The sequence below is a fragment of the Podarcis cretensis genome (genome assembly GCF_951804945.1).
Source record: "Podarcis cretensis genome assembly, chromosome: 2".
Lineage (NCBI taxonomy): Eukaryota > Metazoa > Chordata > Lepidosauria > Squamata > Lacertidae > Podarcis > Podarcis cretensis.
Window position 1 is genome coordinate 15,828,959 of NC_137171.1, and position 16,609 is coordinate 15,845,567.

The 16,609-nt window shown below is 43.1% G+C and overlaps 1 protein-coding gene and 1 long non-coding RNA gene across 5 annotated transcripts in view; one reads left to right on the top strand and one right to left on the bottom strand.

Annotated features, from left to right (window-relative positions):
- DIP2B (disco interacting protein 2 homolog B) overlaps positions 1–16,609 on the top strand; it is a 185,073-nt gene that overhangs the window by 37,547 nt on the left and 130,917 nt on the right. The gene's annotated exons all lie outside the window — the stretch shown is intronic.
- LOC307210506 lies at positions 12,173–15,661 on the bottom strand. Its single transcript, XR_013836036.1, has 2 exons — positions 14,818–15,661; positions 12,173–14,650 (listed from the first exon to the last, which is right to left on the bottom strand). It is a non-coding gene; the product is annotated as an uncharacterized lncRNA (long non-coding RNA).

Here is a 16,609-nt window from a genome sequence, read left to right on the forward strand (position 1 = left end):
TTCTGTGCTAAGTGTTTCGTGAATGATCAGTGTTTAATTGCATATTTTTTGCATTGCATTTCCCTCTGACCTCAGTGTTTGCATTTGTGCCCCCCCACCCCCACTTGTGTATGGTAATATATAATTCAGGATGATGTTTCATGCCTCTAATAAAGAGGGCTATAGTCCACACACATTATGCCATAATAAATTGGTTAGTTTTTAAGGAGCCAGAAAACTCTGTTTTTGCTGTTACTAACGCTGCCACCCATTAATGGGTGCCAGGGTTGGCATTAATGGATAACTCTTGATTCACCATTTGCTACTCTTAAACAGTACTCTTAACAGGCCTCTGTGGTAGAGCTGTGTTTCCCTTATGCACGTTCTAAGCTTCTTGTCTATTAGGATCTTTGAACCATGGCAATAGTGAGTCTTGGCAGATCTTACCCAGCAGGTCTTTCCCAAGCCACAGAAATAATGTTTACTCAACACACAGAATCAAAATATACACATTCATTGCTGCAATAGGGAATAGCTCAGCAAAATATACACATTTCTTGGGGGAAATGAGGTCTACTAAAGTATTAGCATTGACTACTTATTTGGGGGGAATTAGCTAAACAAACATAACAACTCAATTAGCAGCACCTTGTATACACACAAGAAGCTGGAAGCATGCAGATGAAGGAAGGATGAGTCAAAAAAGATTTAAGTTGCAATGCAAAAATAGGAAGTGGGAACATATATGGAGGCTACAATGTGTAGACAAAGGACCTTCAGAACATAGGACAGGGAGCAAAGATTTCAATTCTTGGGCCCCAACAGTCTGAAGAAATAAAACTTGGGTGCACTGAAACTTTTTTTGCAATGGAATTTTATTGTTGTTGTTGTTGTTGTTGTTGTTGTTGCTGCTGCTGCTGCTGCTGCTGCTGCTGCTGCTGCTGCTGTTCATTTCATTTCTATAACACTTTGTGTTTTATAACATCAAATAACACAATCCCCACTCAGTCATGAAGCTCACTGGGTGATGTTGGGCGAGTCACAGCATCTTGACCCTACCTCACTGGATCATTGTAGCAGTTAACTGAGGAGAGAGGTGAACTATATTCTCCTTGGAGAAAAAGCTGGGATATAAATGCAGTAAAAAAGCTCTTCTGCTCAGTTGCTTAAGAAAGATGGAGATGTCGGTCTCCAACCTGGCATCCAGAGATGTCTAGATGGTGGCAATTGGACCCTCGCCAGTAGCAAAATGCTCCTGGCGCCTGGCCAATTTCAAACACTACTTCTTCCCTGTTCATCCATATGTACAGCAGTACAGTTTCTCCAGCATGGTCAAGGTAATAATTAGCAGGGTGGTTCCCTACCCTGCTAGAAATAATTTACTTTTCTTTTGTGGAGACAAGTGGAAATCGAGTGTAGCTAAATTTGGACACTTGATTAAAGGGACCATCTCCTATAGGGGCACCCCATTGTAAAGTTGACTGGATGGGATTGCATTTCTGGACTTAAAACAATGCCTCCCTTGAGGGGACAAATTGAACCCTTTTCATTACCTGCACAGGAGACCAAACTGAAGCCATATTGAAATATCATAAGCAGTGCATGGCCTCCATGGGGCTGTCCCTGAATAAGTCTGGCCCAACTCATAGCCACAGACATGCCTTAGACTTGGTGTTTACCTCTACGGATGTTGGTGATCTGACATTAACTAAAAGCGAAACAAAAGAAGTGCCATGGTCAGATCACTTCCTGGTGCAACTGGACTTCTCCGCAACCCTTCCCCTCCGCAGGGAGGTGGGACCGATTCGGATGGTCCGCCCCCGCCACTTAATGGATCCAATTGGCTTCCAGAGAGTGATAGGGGATGCTTTATCCCAAGTTGATGGCCTTTCAGCTGATTCCCTGGTGGCACGCTGGAATGCGGAGTTAACCAGGGCTATTGACTGTCTGGCTCCGAAGCGCCCTCTCCGATTGCATGGAGCCCGGTCAGCCCCGTGGTTTTCCCCGGAGCTGAGGGTGATGAAACAATCGTTGAGACGGCTAGAGCGCCGGTGGCGGAAAACTCATTCTGAATCAGACCGGACACGGGTTAGAGCTCAACGTCGAGCCTACCAAGTGGCAATGGCAACAGCGAAGAGGGCCTTCTTCGCCGCCTCCATTGCATCTGCAGAAAACAGCAGCAGGAGACTTTTTCAGGTGGTTCGCAGTTTATCGGAACCACCTGTACCACCGGGGCCTGGTAGGGACCCCAAGATCTCCTGCAATGCTTTTGCAAAGTTTTTTGCAGATAAAATCGCTCAGATTCAGAAGGAGGTAGACTCCACAGTGGGAGCAGGGCCAGGGCGGGAGAGTGCTAGAGTTCTGTCTGGTCCTGTTATATGGGATCAATTCCAATCTGTTACCTCCGAGGATGTGGACAGGCTGCTTGGACGAGTGAAACCGACCACCTGTCTCCTTGATCCTTGCCCATCCTGGCTGATAAAAGCGAGCCGGGAAGAGCTGGGCGATGGGCTTTGCGGGGTGGTGAATGCTTCCCTCTGTGAGGGAGCCTTCCCAGACCCGCTGAAAGAGGCGGTCATTAAACCGCTTCTTAAAAAAACATCTTTAGACCCGGCCAATTTGGCCAACTATCGCCCAGTCTCAAATCTGCCATTCTTGGGCAAGGTGATTGAGCGGGTGGTTGCTGAACAACTCCAAGCACGCTTGGAGGAAACGGACCATTTGGATCCCTTCCAATCGGGATTCAGGCCTCACCATGGGACTGAAACTGCCTTGGTCGCGCTGGTTGATGATCTCCGGCGGGCTAGGGACAAAGGTGAGAGCTGTTTCCTAGTTCTGCTGGATCTCTCAGCGGCCTTTGACACCATCGACCATAACATCCTTCTGGACCGTCTAGAGGGGCTGGGAGCTGGGGGCACTGTTATACAGTGGTTTCGCTCCTTCCTCCTGGGCCGTGTTCAGAAAGTGGTGGTGGGGGATGAGTGTTCAGACCCTTGGGCCCTCACTTGTAGGGTACCTCAGGGTTCCGTCCTCTCCCCCATGCTTTTTAACATCTATATGAAGCCGCTGGGAGAGATCATCAGGGGGTTTGGACTGGGTGTTCATCAGTATGCAGATGACACCCAGCTCTACCTCTCCTTTAAATCAGAACCAGTGAAGGCGGTGAAGGTCCTGTGTGAGTGCCTGGAGGCGGTTGGAGGTTGGATGGTGGCTAACAGATTGAGGTTGAATCCTGACAAGACAGAAGTACTGTTTTTGGGGGACAGGAGGCGGGCAGGTGTGGAGGATTCCCTGGTCCTGAATGGGGTAACTGTGCCCCTGAAGGACCAGGTGCGCAGCCTGGGAGTCATTTTGGACTCACAGCTGTCCATGGAGGCACAGGTCAAATCTGTATCCAGGGCAGCTGTTTACCAGCTCCATCTGGTACGTAGGCTGAGACCCTATCTGCCTGCAGACTGTCTCGCCAGAGTGGTACATGCTCTGGTTATCTCCCGCTTGGACTACTGCAATGCGCTCTACGTGGGGCTACCTTTGAAGGTGACCCGGAAACTACAACTAATCCAGAATGCGGCAGCTAGACTGGTGACTGGGAGCGGCTGCCGAGACCATATAACACCGGTCTTGAAAGACCTACATTGGCTCCCAGTACGTTTCCGAGCACAGTTCAAAGTGTTGGTGCTGACCTTTAAAGCCCTAAACGGCCTCGGTCCTGTATACCTGAAGGAGCATCTCCACCCCCATCGTTCAGCCCGGACACTGAAATCCAGCGCCGAGGGCCTTCTGGCGGTTCCCTCATTGCGAGAAGTGAGGCTACAGGGAACCAGACAGAGGGCCTTCTCGGTAGTGGCGCCCGCCCTGTGGAACGCCCTCCCATCAGATGTCAAAGAGATAAAGAATTACCTGACATTCAGAAGACATCTTAAGGCAGCCCTGTTCAGGGAAGTTTTTAATATGTAATGCTGTACTGTTTTTAACACTGATTGGGAGCCGCCCAGAGTGGCTGGGGAAACTCAGCCAGATGGGTGGGGTATAAATAATAAATTATTATTATTATATTATTATTACTGGAGTGGAACATTTTTCAGATGCTTGCAGCAGTCAGCCTGTCAAAAGTGCAAGATAGGTTTTCGTTTTACCCATCTTTAATACTATACTAAGAGAACAGAGGAACTTTCTACTTTAATTTAGGGAGTGACCATTTAAACCAGGTGCGGGACTGCTGGCATCCAGCATCTGACTTAACTGGTTTCTGGGACAGTGTTATTTTTTCTCCATTGTCTTCTTGTTCCAAAATCTAAAATTGTGGCACTTTCCTGCTGTTCAAGGAATGGCTTGTAGCATCTGATGCCAGGAACTCAGTTTAAGGGTTTTCCTTAAACTGTAAAATGATGGTATTTTACAAATGTATAAAGGGTTTTTTTCACATAATACTTGCACATTTATTTCAGATGGTTGTTCCAGCTATGTCCACTAAGGACATTTTGATAATGAAAATCAATTTTGCAAATAACACATGCAGAGTACAAAAATCAAACCCAGAATAGACAGTTGTCACTCTTGGAGAATGCTCCATTTTCCCCCTTTAGGTTCAAAAACTGGATAGTCACAGCAAGAGGAGTTTATTAGATGGAGTGCATTAATAATTTTCTATTAATGTTAATACTCGCCTTTAAGAAGTCACACTTTTGTAAGAGTAGCTAGCAGTATTTTCTCTTTGATCTAGCTCTCAGAGTCACTTTGGAAGCTAGCTGAAAGGAGGGCTTCCATTATTTGTGTACGCTGTTTCCATGCAAATTACTATACTGTATTATAATTTTTCCTAATGTTGGCTATGGAGCCATACTTGATGGGCAGTGTGTCTTGGATCCTGTCCAAAGCCAGACAATGGAGGTGTTTGCATAGGAGTAAAGAAGTAAACTTTTATTATAGCAGCCTTAATGACTCAGGCTCATTGGGTAGGAAAGAGCAGATTCTCATCCGTGTGCTCTTCAGAGGCAGCGGAGTAGCAGCAATAAATCCAGCCTGAGAGCAAAGGCCAAGGTTCAAGAGTGCCAAGACTGTGTGAGAGCTGCAATGTTGTTCCAACATGTTTCCCTACTTCCCTGCAGGGGCAGAGAAGACTCATCTATCCTTTTCCTGTGATCACTCTTGGCCTGGAGGTGGGCACATCTCCAAGGGGAACGAGTCTCCTCCCTTCTCCCTGTGAGAGGGATAGCTGGGTGCACCTCCTCCTCAGACCTCTTCTGCTCTGTCACAGTAGGAGATGCCTGTTGCCTATTTGTTCTCTACAGGCTGGGCAGGCTCTTGGTCTTCTGCCTTGTCAGATCTAGGGGCAGAGGTGGAGCCTTCATCAGGAGGGCTGTTCTGCATAGTCTCATGCCCTCTCCTTCCCTCCAGGGTCCTCATGCTCCAGTGCTTCCCAGTCCTGTTCTGAATTTTGAGTTCTCAGAGGGAATATGACCTGGCAAACCTGATACATTGAAATTACAGTGGTACCTCGGGTTACATACGCTTCAGGTCAGGTTACATACGCTTCAGGTTACAGACTCCGCTAACCCAGAAATAGTACTTCGGGTTAAGAACTTTGCTTCAGGATGAGAACAGAAATTGTGCTCCTGTGGGAGCGGGAGGCCCCATTAGCTAAAGTGGTGCTTCAGGTTAAGAACAGTTAAGTACTTAACCCAAGGTACCACTGTATGTGATTTTCATGAGAACTGAAAATTGTACAATTTTACCCCATTTAAAAATGTCATGTAAATATATTTTGATCCTCAGACTTTAAGAGGTTGAAAACTTTAAAAATGGCTGAGCCCCAAGCGCTAGACATAGGCAATGGTGTAGCTTGGGGGGGACACATTGGAGCGGTTGCCCCAGGCCCAGAATTGTTAGGGGCGCAAAATAACAACACCCAGTGCTGCCTTAATACAGTTGTGTGATTCCATCACTGGGATCCATTAGAAACAACTTCTTCATGCAAACCAGGAAGTGACCTTTCCAGACAACAGAACTCTTCTTATCTCTGTGACTGTGATTTCCTGGGTGACATGGACACCTCTAGGTAGTTGTATGCACGTGCGAACTCTGTCCATTGCCCTCCCTCCCAACCTACCCACTTCTACATGGCCCTGGGCGTTGGGTATATGGATTTCAAATACTGACTTACAAGCATGGTTTAAGATGAACATCTACTTTGTTCTTCCCCTGCTTCTTGTTCAGCCCTCCAGGGAGGAAACAAGCTAGAATTCTGGCTTAGCTTTACATGCAAGCCAGTGCTTGTGGTTTATTTAAGTTTTGACTAGCCCCTTTCCTCAAAGGGCTTTTCAGCTGAACCTTTAAAATCTTGTTGGATGTAATGTAGAATGTAATGTACATTCAGAAGAGTGGGGTGGGAGACTCTTGCCAGTCAACAGAGTAAAGCCTACTTCAACACACAATTGGATTTAAATGCAAACTGGTATGTTCTGCAGCTGAATGCCTCAGGCCTATTGCACAATTTTGCTAACCAATATTTTAACAAAATAAAGTTTCAGGTAAGCTAAACAAGCTGCTTTGTCATGAGCAATCGTAAAGCAGACAGACAAGTATCGGATGTGCCAGTTTGGGACATGTTAAGGCTTGCAGTTATCACATTGAAGCCTGAGCAAAGGAAATTTTTCAAAAAGCAAACCAGATGGCACTCACAATCTAGTCACAGTTCTAAACTAAACATTTTTCTTCTAGATATAGAGATCAAAGCATCATTTGCAAATGAGGAATAATAACTGATTCTTGAGGGATCAGGTTAGATTTTCAAAGGTAGCCTAACAGCTCTGTAGGAGGAGATAAGTGGGTAAATATTACTAAAATTTAGTAGGGAATTTGAGGGGAAGTTTTATATTTGCAATTGATGCTGTATGCTGTTATTTCTATGTCCAGAAAAGGTGAGGAATCTGTGACCCTCCAGATATTGTTGGACCTTAACTTCCATCAACCTCAGACAGCATGGCCAATAGCCAGGAATTATGGGAGTTGGAGTCAAACATATCTGGAGAGTCATAGGTTCCCCATTCCTGATCTAGAGGGATTTTCTTTTTTTTTTGCCTGGGTTTATGCTAGTGTAATCCTGTGCAAGAGCTCCCGCTAGTGCAACAGGGCTTTCCTACCTCCCACCTCCCCTGCCTGTGCCCTGCGCCTCCTCCAGGTCTGCTGTGGAGAGTCAGGAGAACCCCTGGAACAGCGCATGGGGTGAAAGAGACAAAAGTAAAACTGTGGAGACGAGAGTAAAAGTGTCTCTTGGACTGCTCTTAGTTTTGAATTTACAATGTGTACCTTGTGTAGTGTGGTGCTCTGCGGAAAGATGGGCTATCGGTATTTTAAATTCTCAAACTTCCTACGCCCAGGGCCCCCTTGAAATGACTGAAAATTACTAAGGCCCACCAGTCACATAATGGCGGTGGAGCTAGGAGTCAGAGCAGGCCAATGAGGAGGCACTGGGCAGGCTGTGATACTGAAACCTACCTGAAAGTGGCCCAAGGCCCACTGTTTGAGAAACACTCTTGTAAATCATAATTTAAAAAGCCCTGTAGACTTGGTGACAGGAGAAACAACACTGGGTTTCATGAAAACAACAAACTCAACAGCAAATTTGAGTCACTTATCCTTGGACATGTGGGTACTTTGTGTGTGTGAAGAAGCCCCTTACAAACCTCCCTCCTCAAAGTTACATTAGAGCATGTTATGCATAGAAGCAGTACTGTGTGCTTTGTCAAAGCGTCCAGTCCTTTTATTTACATTCTTACCTACTGCTCAGGATTCTGTGTCCCTCAGATTTAGTTCCGACTCCTGATTTTGTGTATGTATTTGTAGGCTGTGTTGTAGACTGCCACATTACTGTGTTAACTGAGAGTTTGAGGGGCACTTCTTATCCATTAAAATCAATCAGTTTTTTAATTCAGCTCAGGGTGCAGGACATGTTCTGCAGTGCCTTTTGTAGTTAGGGGTTCCATTATTTTTCCCAGCGCTGAGATTTCTGCAGGATTTACTTACAACCTGGATTTAGCATATGTGAAATGCCAGCGAGACTGAATGATGACAGTGTGCCACACTCAGCCCTAGTTACTAGGATTCACTTTTTCCGGGGTTTCATCTAAATTGCAGGCCTTCCAGGTCTGATTTCTTCCTTGGCAATACTTTTTCATTTTGAAATTACTGCTGTCAGCACTGCACTTTAAAGACCAATTGAAGGAAGTGTGCGGATGAAAACAGAGCTGGTAATTTTTCCAAGTGAAACATCTATATACAGTGGTACCTCGGGTTAAGTACTTAATTCGTTCTGGAGGTCCTTTCTTAACCTGAAACTGTTCTTAACCTGAAGCACCACTTTAGCTAATGGGGCCTCCTACTGCTGCCACGCAGCCGGAGCACTATTTCTGTTCTCATCCTGAAGCTAAGTTCTTAACCTGAGGTACTATTTCTGGGTTAGCAGAGTCTGTAACCTGAAGCATATGTAACCGGAAGCGTATGTAATCCAATGTACTGCTGTACTGTAGAACCATATTGATACTTAATGCTGGTGCTGTGAATATGGTTTTGGAAGTGCGTGGTTGTCAACACATATGGCTCATTGAGATAATGCTACATATGCATTATTCAGTGCAACTTTTATTCTGAGTAATATCTCTGCATATTCTCATAGGCCAGATTGTCATTGTGTGCTAAATATGCTAGGATTAAACAAAGCAAAGAGTGTGGCAAGTTCTTAGTTGAACTCTGAAATGGTGATATAGTTAATGAGTGCTTGGGAGCTCCAAGTCACAGAACCATTCATTGCTGCATGGGCCTTTGTACGGGTATAAAAGTTCCTATTCCAACAATCTTAATCTAATATTTAAGATAAGACACACAAGGTAGGCTTGTACTGAGGGGAATAGCAAAGCAGTTCTCATCTACTTGAAGCCAATGAACTTTAAAAATTGATAAACACCCTCAGATATCAGCAGATAGCAGTAGAATCCTGATGGAAAAGGTACTGTTCTTCAGATGCTGATTTATTTCAGTAATGCAACTCTGTGCATGCAAGTGGGGTGACGTCCAGTTGTTGGCCTTTTTAGGGAGCATTAGGGTCATACAACTCATAGCCAGTGGTGGAAACAACATGTGTACATGGAACATGAGATCATAGCCTTGGCTGGGGTGGAATGTGCAATATAGGAATTTAATTTTCAGCTGTTGCAACTGAACATCTCTTCCCCCCCCCCAGCCCAAATTATAATGTTGGCTTTTTACAGTTACTGGGAGAGAACAATGGTCACAGAAAGGATTCAGCAGGTGTTATGTTCTCAGTCCAATTCATTGTTTGGCACACTTGGATTTTTGAGATTTGCTAGACTCTTGTTGGCCTTTGAAAGCATTACGAGTAGGATGACTTTTGTGATTCATTATACTTTCCCCAACACACATTGATTTCAACAAAAAGAGAGAGTCATATTGTAGCGGGAGATAGGTGTTCACCCATCTGAGTGATGATGAGGATTGTAAAGAACAAGGCAGACCTGCAAGAAAACGTCACAGTGTAGCATGCTGATGTTCAGGATTCTAGTTGTTTCATTCCATTCCTTCACATACTGTTTTCCATCCATTGCCCACCCTCCGGTTGGGCTGTTTTGGGGCCCCGCTTAGATCCCCCCCCCAAATATATTCTTTGTTCTTCTCCAAGCCTGCTGATGCCTTCCTCTTGTTCGCGTGAGTGGTGCAGGAGCATCTCTCTAGGCTGATAACTGGCTGCAGTGTGCAGCTGCTTCCTAGCTCTCATCTAGGACAGTGACAGGCTATAGTAATAGGTTAGAGGCTGGCATCAGGACGATTGTGGGTGGACATGAGCAAAACTTTACAAAACAAGTTGGAGTCGCTGAGGAAAAGGAGCATTCTAAGCTAATAGGGGTACGCTCTGGATGGCGGAGAGAAAAAGAGAACTTGCCTATTGGGTGCCAGAAAGAGCCTATTTCTCAACACCATTCATTTGCCAGGGAGATCAGATGGCAGCCTAGATAGAGGGATTCTCAGGCAGGCATACAGTGCAGAAAGCCTTGTGAGGAAGTCTGGGGTCTTAGTCCTGTCTGCTTAGACTATGCAATCAAAGAAAATCAAGGGAATACTAAATACTTACGCCCGGTACAGCTCAGTTTTCTGTATCTAACCTCCTTTCCTGTGCCCATCTCTCCATTTCTCAGTTTGTCTACCATTTCCTTCCTCTCTTCTTCCCTCCTCACTGCTTTCCTTTGGACCACATCAGTGAGATCAAGGGTGGGGTTCTTGTTGTCTGGGCAGCCCTGGGCTCCATACACACTGCTTAGGCTTGTGCCCCAGGGGAGTCACTTTGGGGCTGCTAACACAGCAGTTTGTCTTCAGTCCCTGAGGCGCACTTCATTGTCTCTCGAGACACACAGATGTCAGCAACAAAAACCATTAGATAGCCAAGCACCATTCTCAATGTAGGCACCTTATTTTCTTGTACCGCAATTTAAAATAATCCCCTGTGCTTTATACTTGCTCATACTTTACACTTGCTCACCTTAGCATTTCTGTGACGCTACACTTTCAGTAAAGAAAAGAGATATTTCACTTACAGTACATGGAAGAGTGAAGACCTTGTATGTTTAGAGCTGAGTCGCTTTTCATGACTCGGTGTGTGGGTTTACGTTAGTGTGTAGATTTACCTGCAAAGGATAACCTTAAACATTTCAAAATCCATTTGCATATATACAGCACCTTATTTCTCTTTCCTCTTAATCGTTCTGTGTTCTGATTAGGAATGTGATGCTCTTCCCGAAAGCCTTTTGTTTCAATTACCGTATTTTTTGCTCTATAAGACTCACTTTTCCCCTCCTAAAAAGTAAGGGGAAATGTGTGTGCGTCTTATGGGGTGAATGCAGGCTGTGCAGCTATCCCAGAAGCCAGAAAGCAAGAGGGATTGCTGCTTTCACTGCGCAGCGATCCCTCTTGATGTTCTGGCTTCTGAGATTCAGAATATTTTTTTTCTTGTTTTCCTCCTCCAAAAACTAGGTGCGTCTTGTGGTCTGGTGCGTCTTGTAGAGCGAAAAATATGGTACTTTCAGCCTGGCTGTTTTCAACTATTCTTATTTTCATGATGAGACAGTGTCATTGTTAATTGGGGTAGAGTCGATAGAACCAGTTCAATAATATATTGGCGATGTACACTTTTTTGAATAAGTCCCATTAAACTCCATGGGGTTTTAACTTCTAAGTAGACATGCATAATAATGTTCTATATGAGCCACAGCTAGCATAATATAGACTGGGAAACTGTTGTACAAAACACTCAAGATCAGCTTTTATGTTAAGATGGATTTTACTGTTCATGTGACTTTGGCAACACTTAGTATCTTGGTCTCAGTTACTTCTCACCTTTTGTTTTCATTTACTCCATTATTGATGTTCATTTTCAGTAATTATTAACTCACTTTCAAAGCATTGAGGGTTTTATTTTTTAAAACTATTTCAGATCTCGTAGTCTATTCCTGCACACTGCGTCTTTGTGATAAGATTCCCTTGTACTGGCTCAAAGCATTAAAAAAGAACAAGATGGTCAATGTCCTCATAGTTTAATGTCAGGCTATTATTTTGCATTTATTACTTGACATAGGTGTTAGGATCAGCAATGAAGACAGTGATGTGGGTTTTACAGAAAAAACTGAATCAGAATTTCCTCCGTTGCACTTAATACTTTGGCATCTGATCTACCATATGGTCTCAAGATGACTTTATAATATACAATTATAAAAACGGATATAGTAGTTGAAATGATAAAAAACAGATAAAACCATTCTAGCCAGAACATGAAAGTTTAAATTAAGTAAAAGTGGTGGGACCCACAGAATAGAATACCTTAAGAATCCACGGCCAGTGTAAACAGGTGTATCATACAAAGAAAGCTATACAAAGAAGATGCTAGATGCACCTCTGTCCGAAGAAAGTCCCTCAATTTAGAGGCTGCCACATAGGAAGCCCTCTCCCAAGCCATCATTCCTTGCACTTCTGATTGTGGAAGTATGAAGAGAGCTGCTTCTGCTGATCCTAATTTTTAAAAAGTAGGGATGGTGGTCATCTTTTAGATACTTGGGGCCTAAGTCATGCTGGGCTTTAAACATGAATGTGAGCACCTTAAATTGGGTTCTGGAAACAAACTGCCAGCCGGTGTTAGAGTTCTGTTTATTTTATTTAAAATTTATAAATTGCACTTTCATATAAAACATCACAAGGCAATATACAGGCTAAAAGAACCACAATATTACAGTAAAAACATAAAACGCATCAGTAAGAGCTGGGTGGAGTACAGTGGTCAAGTCATCTCTGTCCAATGCGAGCCATAGCTAGGTAACCAGGTGTAGCTTGAAATAGGCACCTTTTGCCATTGAGGTTACCCAAGTCTCCAGAAATAACGTTGGATCTAGGAGCAATCCAAAGCTACAGGTGTGTCTTTTCCAGGAAAGTGAGAGCCCATCAGGAACAAGCTGTTTCCACACCTCATGGACTCCAGAAATCAGAAAACATTACACTTCTCTTTTCAGAATTAAATGTTTTATGAACAACTCAAATGATTTTCCAATATTTACTTAGGAAAAAATATTTAATACAGACTATTTATTTATATATCTAAAAATCCAAAGCTTTACCTGGAAATTATTTTGATTAGGGTACTTGTAAATATTTTTAGACATCAAGAACTAAAAAGTATTGACTTCCCTTACATTGTTTAAATTTGAAGGAGGAAATCATGAATGTAGAGAAAACTGTTCTACCGAGAGCTGTGCATGGTAGGTCACTGTAGTCCTTCAATCTACTTTCATTGAGGGGATCCTTCAGTTTCACTGTCTGTAGAGGCACTCTCACTTCTTGTGAATTCCACTCCAAATGGAGGTGAATCTGACTCAGAACTTGTTGAGCCACGTTCTCTTTCACCGAACAATGATTTCATCTGCAACGAGTCTATAGGCAATTTATCACACTTCATCCTGTTCGCTAGTTGCGCTTGTAACTGGTTCTCCTGCTGCAGCAAGAGAGAAACAGAAACAAGCTTAGCAGTGCGTTCATTTGTCAGTCTGTTCCTCTTCTTTGTCTTGATTGCGTCAAAAGTTCTCCATTTCCGTTCACAGGAAGTGGCTGTTGGTGGAATGCTGAAGATCCTTACAGCAATCCTGGACAATTGCCGGGTGTTACAATATCCCTTCCACCATGTGAGGGGAGAAACAGCCTCAGATGCCCGCCAAACAATGTCTTGGCTCCAAAGTTTCTCTTTCCCACGATACTCAGCAATGTCTGCCATCACAGCTCTTTCATTAATGTTAGGGATGTTCTTAGCTAGTTCCATAATTATATCAAGAGCAGTGGCTATATCGGATTCTGATAAATGTTGTCCACAGTGCTGAGGGTCCAGTAGATTTGCTGCCAGATGAACTGGATGGGAGCATATCTCAGATACTTTAGTAAATCCTTGCTTTATTACTTCCGCCTCTTCTTTAGATAGAGGTGAAGAAGGCAAAAGCTGAATTAGATTTTCATTCAGCTTTCTGAACATCTCTGGAATATATGAAAGGATTGGTGCATCTTCAAGCTTCTTAGTAGCCTCTGAAATTGGTAGTAGCAAATTGTATGCATCTTGAACTTTAACCCAAAACACGTCATCAAGAATCTGCTTACGAATGTTCTGAGGAATAATCTGGGATACCGTTTCTTCTGCTGAAGCATGCTGCAAACAGTTCATTGTATGCAACAGGCTCTCTAAACACTTGGTAGCTGAGCTCCATCTAGTTTCTGATGGCAATAAAAGGCCACTTTCCTCCCCCTGCTTCTCTTTCTGTAATTTCTTCAGTGCCTGATTAGCTATTGGGTGATTGTTGAATACCTTCACAATTGCTTTGCCGTTTGCCAATATTGTTTTCATCGTACTGGCACTTAAGATATCTTTTGCCAGAAGGTTCAACCCGTGAGCAGAACAGACAAATACTATTAAGTGTGGGTACGTTGACTTTAATATTTCCCCTGCGCCTCTCATGCTACTCGTATTGTCGGTTACAAGGGCTTGTACCCTGGGTGGACCTGCACTTTCAATCTCTTCACCCAGTATGTTGGCTAGGTATTCACCAGTATGATGAGAAGTTTTGGTGGCAATTGCTTTGAGGAATATTGCTTCAGGTGTTGCAAACATAATGCTGAGAAGAGAATTTCCTTGTGTATTATTCCACCTCTTTGGCATGAGTGTCAGCGATTCTGCTCTGCTGATCCTTTGAGCTACCATTGTTTGAACTCTGTTGTACTCTCTGTCTAAAAGAGGATGTGCTAAGTGATAATGGGATGGCAATTTATATGATGGGCGAATCAGCTTGTAAAGATCCTTCCAGTATTGATTTTCAACTATGGAAAGAGCCGTACTACTTGCAAATATAGCTCGAGCTAACGCCTCATCTGCTCTTTCTTGATCTTCCTTTGACATTTTGTCCACAAAGTTTGCTAAAAAATCTGATTGTCTTGAGTGGCTACCTACAGATGGCATATCTTGTGTCACTGACCTTGAAAAAGATGGTCCTGCTGCTTCTCTCTTCCCCAGAGCTGGCAGCTCAACACTTTCAGTTTTCATGTTTGGCAAATTCGCTGTTTCACTTGAGTTACCCAGTTCCTGGAACAAAGGGGAGGGGAGGGGAGAGAAGGATTTTTTTTTTAGCCTACTCTAAATCTGGAGCTCTCTTGTCGACCTTACCTTAAAGCACTTTCTGGTTTTAAGAAATAATTTGCTAGAGATAACAAGTCTGTATTGCTGTTAAGTATATTAGTTGGTTTACTTACAATTAATTCCTGAAGTAGACTTTTCCCAGATGTCGTTCCAGCACTTAACTGCAGTAGCTTCTTGTATGAGGATTGTATTCTTTCCGGACAATTCTTGCATATTGTCAGATGCCTCTTCATCCTTGTTGCATTATTCGCGTATGTCTGGCCACAGTATTTACACTGACCAACTCTCTTTCTTCCTTCAATGATTTCTATATAGTGGTGCCACACACCAGTTTTTTTCTGGTTAGGCATGATGATTAATTCAGAATACAGTCCAAAAGCACACAGTATCCTCTCAAAAACTGAACTGATTTCGATACAAAAGGCTTCCAGTCTCTCTCTAGCTCCTAATGAGAAATGAGACACTGCTCTGTGTGTTTAGCAGTGATGTGGAGCGGAAAATTTTCTGTAATGGAAAATTTTCGTAGCTGTTCTCTTTTTTCCCCTCTCTCTCTCTCTCCTCTGAAAATTTTCCATTCCCACACCTCGGTGAAAGCTAAACTCTGGAGTGGATTAGTGAACAGTGCTATGTCATGTAGATCTCTTGGCTAAGATTAGCATATTAATAGTTTCCAGCGCTTTTCTTTAAATGTAAACAATGTAAGGGAAGTGGCATGCTTCTGATCTTCATATTTTAAAACATTACAAGTTGTTTAATGACAATGACCAAGTAAAGCTTTGGTTTGTTCTTGTTTTTATACAACTCATTTACAGTGATTCTGTTTGCCCCAGCTTCATGTAAGTAAATTTTTCAGTTCAATACTGTAGGCTCCTGAGGGAAAATTTGAACTATTTCCACAGCATATAAAACATGCTAATTAATATCTTGAATAATTTAGGGCATCAGGAACAGTTCAGGTTTTTTGGGGGGTTTTGCACACAAAAAAACACCTGATTTATTCTTGCACCTGTTTGCCTGTTTGCATTCATTTTCAGTACTTTCAGTATCATCAGCCATTTACAAAACTTAATAAATGGATTTTTTACTACCTTTAAATTAATGAGTGCAGATGGCAATTGTAATCCAGTGCTGGTTCTGCTGCATTCTGTTTCTTCAACACTTAATTCCAAATTTGGGTCCATGATAACTCAGTGTCCAGAGGTTACCTGGCCCCCTTACCTTTTGTTGTGGCCCCCTTAGCTAGTATGTCTAAATCCCTACAGAAGAGCCAATAATTAATTAAAACTCAAGGGAATCAGGGTAGTACTTGTGAATTTCATCTACTGGTTTCCTACCTAATTTTTTCACTTGGACTGCAACTGCTGCTGGGGGGAAAAATAGACGACTGTTGCAAGTCAGGGTAAAGCCATCCTCCACAGCTTTCCAAATATGTTAATAGAGTTTAATGAGTGGTTGATCCTAATCTTTATCAGTTGGAGCTCAATACAGTTCTGTTTTGACATGGGCATGTGGTAGATACTTATCAACATATCTGAATAGCTTGTTGCAGATGATACAGCCTGTTATAAAGTCCCCGGCTAGGTTTCGTAACCAAATTGAATATCCTTTATACAGACACTCTTGCAATAACCTTTCATGCACTCATTTTTCATGGAACCGTTAGATCACAATACTTGACACCCCTTGATTTATTTCATTTACTGAAAATGGGTATGGGACTCGTAACTGGGATTCAAACTTGAAATAGAGAATTGTGTCCCAAGCAGCACACCAAATGCCATTCTGGTTCTTCAGCCAGAGATGTAGTGTTACAATATTTTTGTTGCGTTAAAAACAGGCAAGAGTTGGGCTGTTATCTGAACTTGAAAGATAGAATTGTGTCCTGAATGTATGTATCAAATTTCA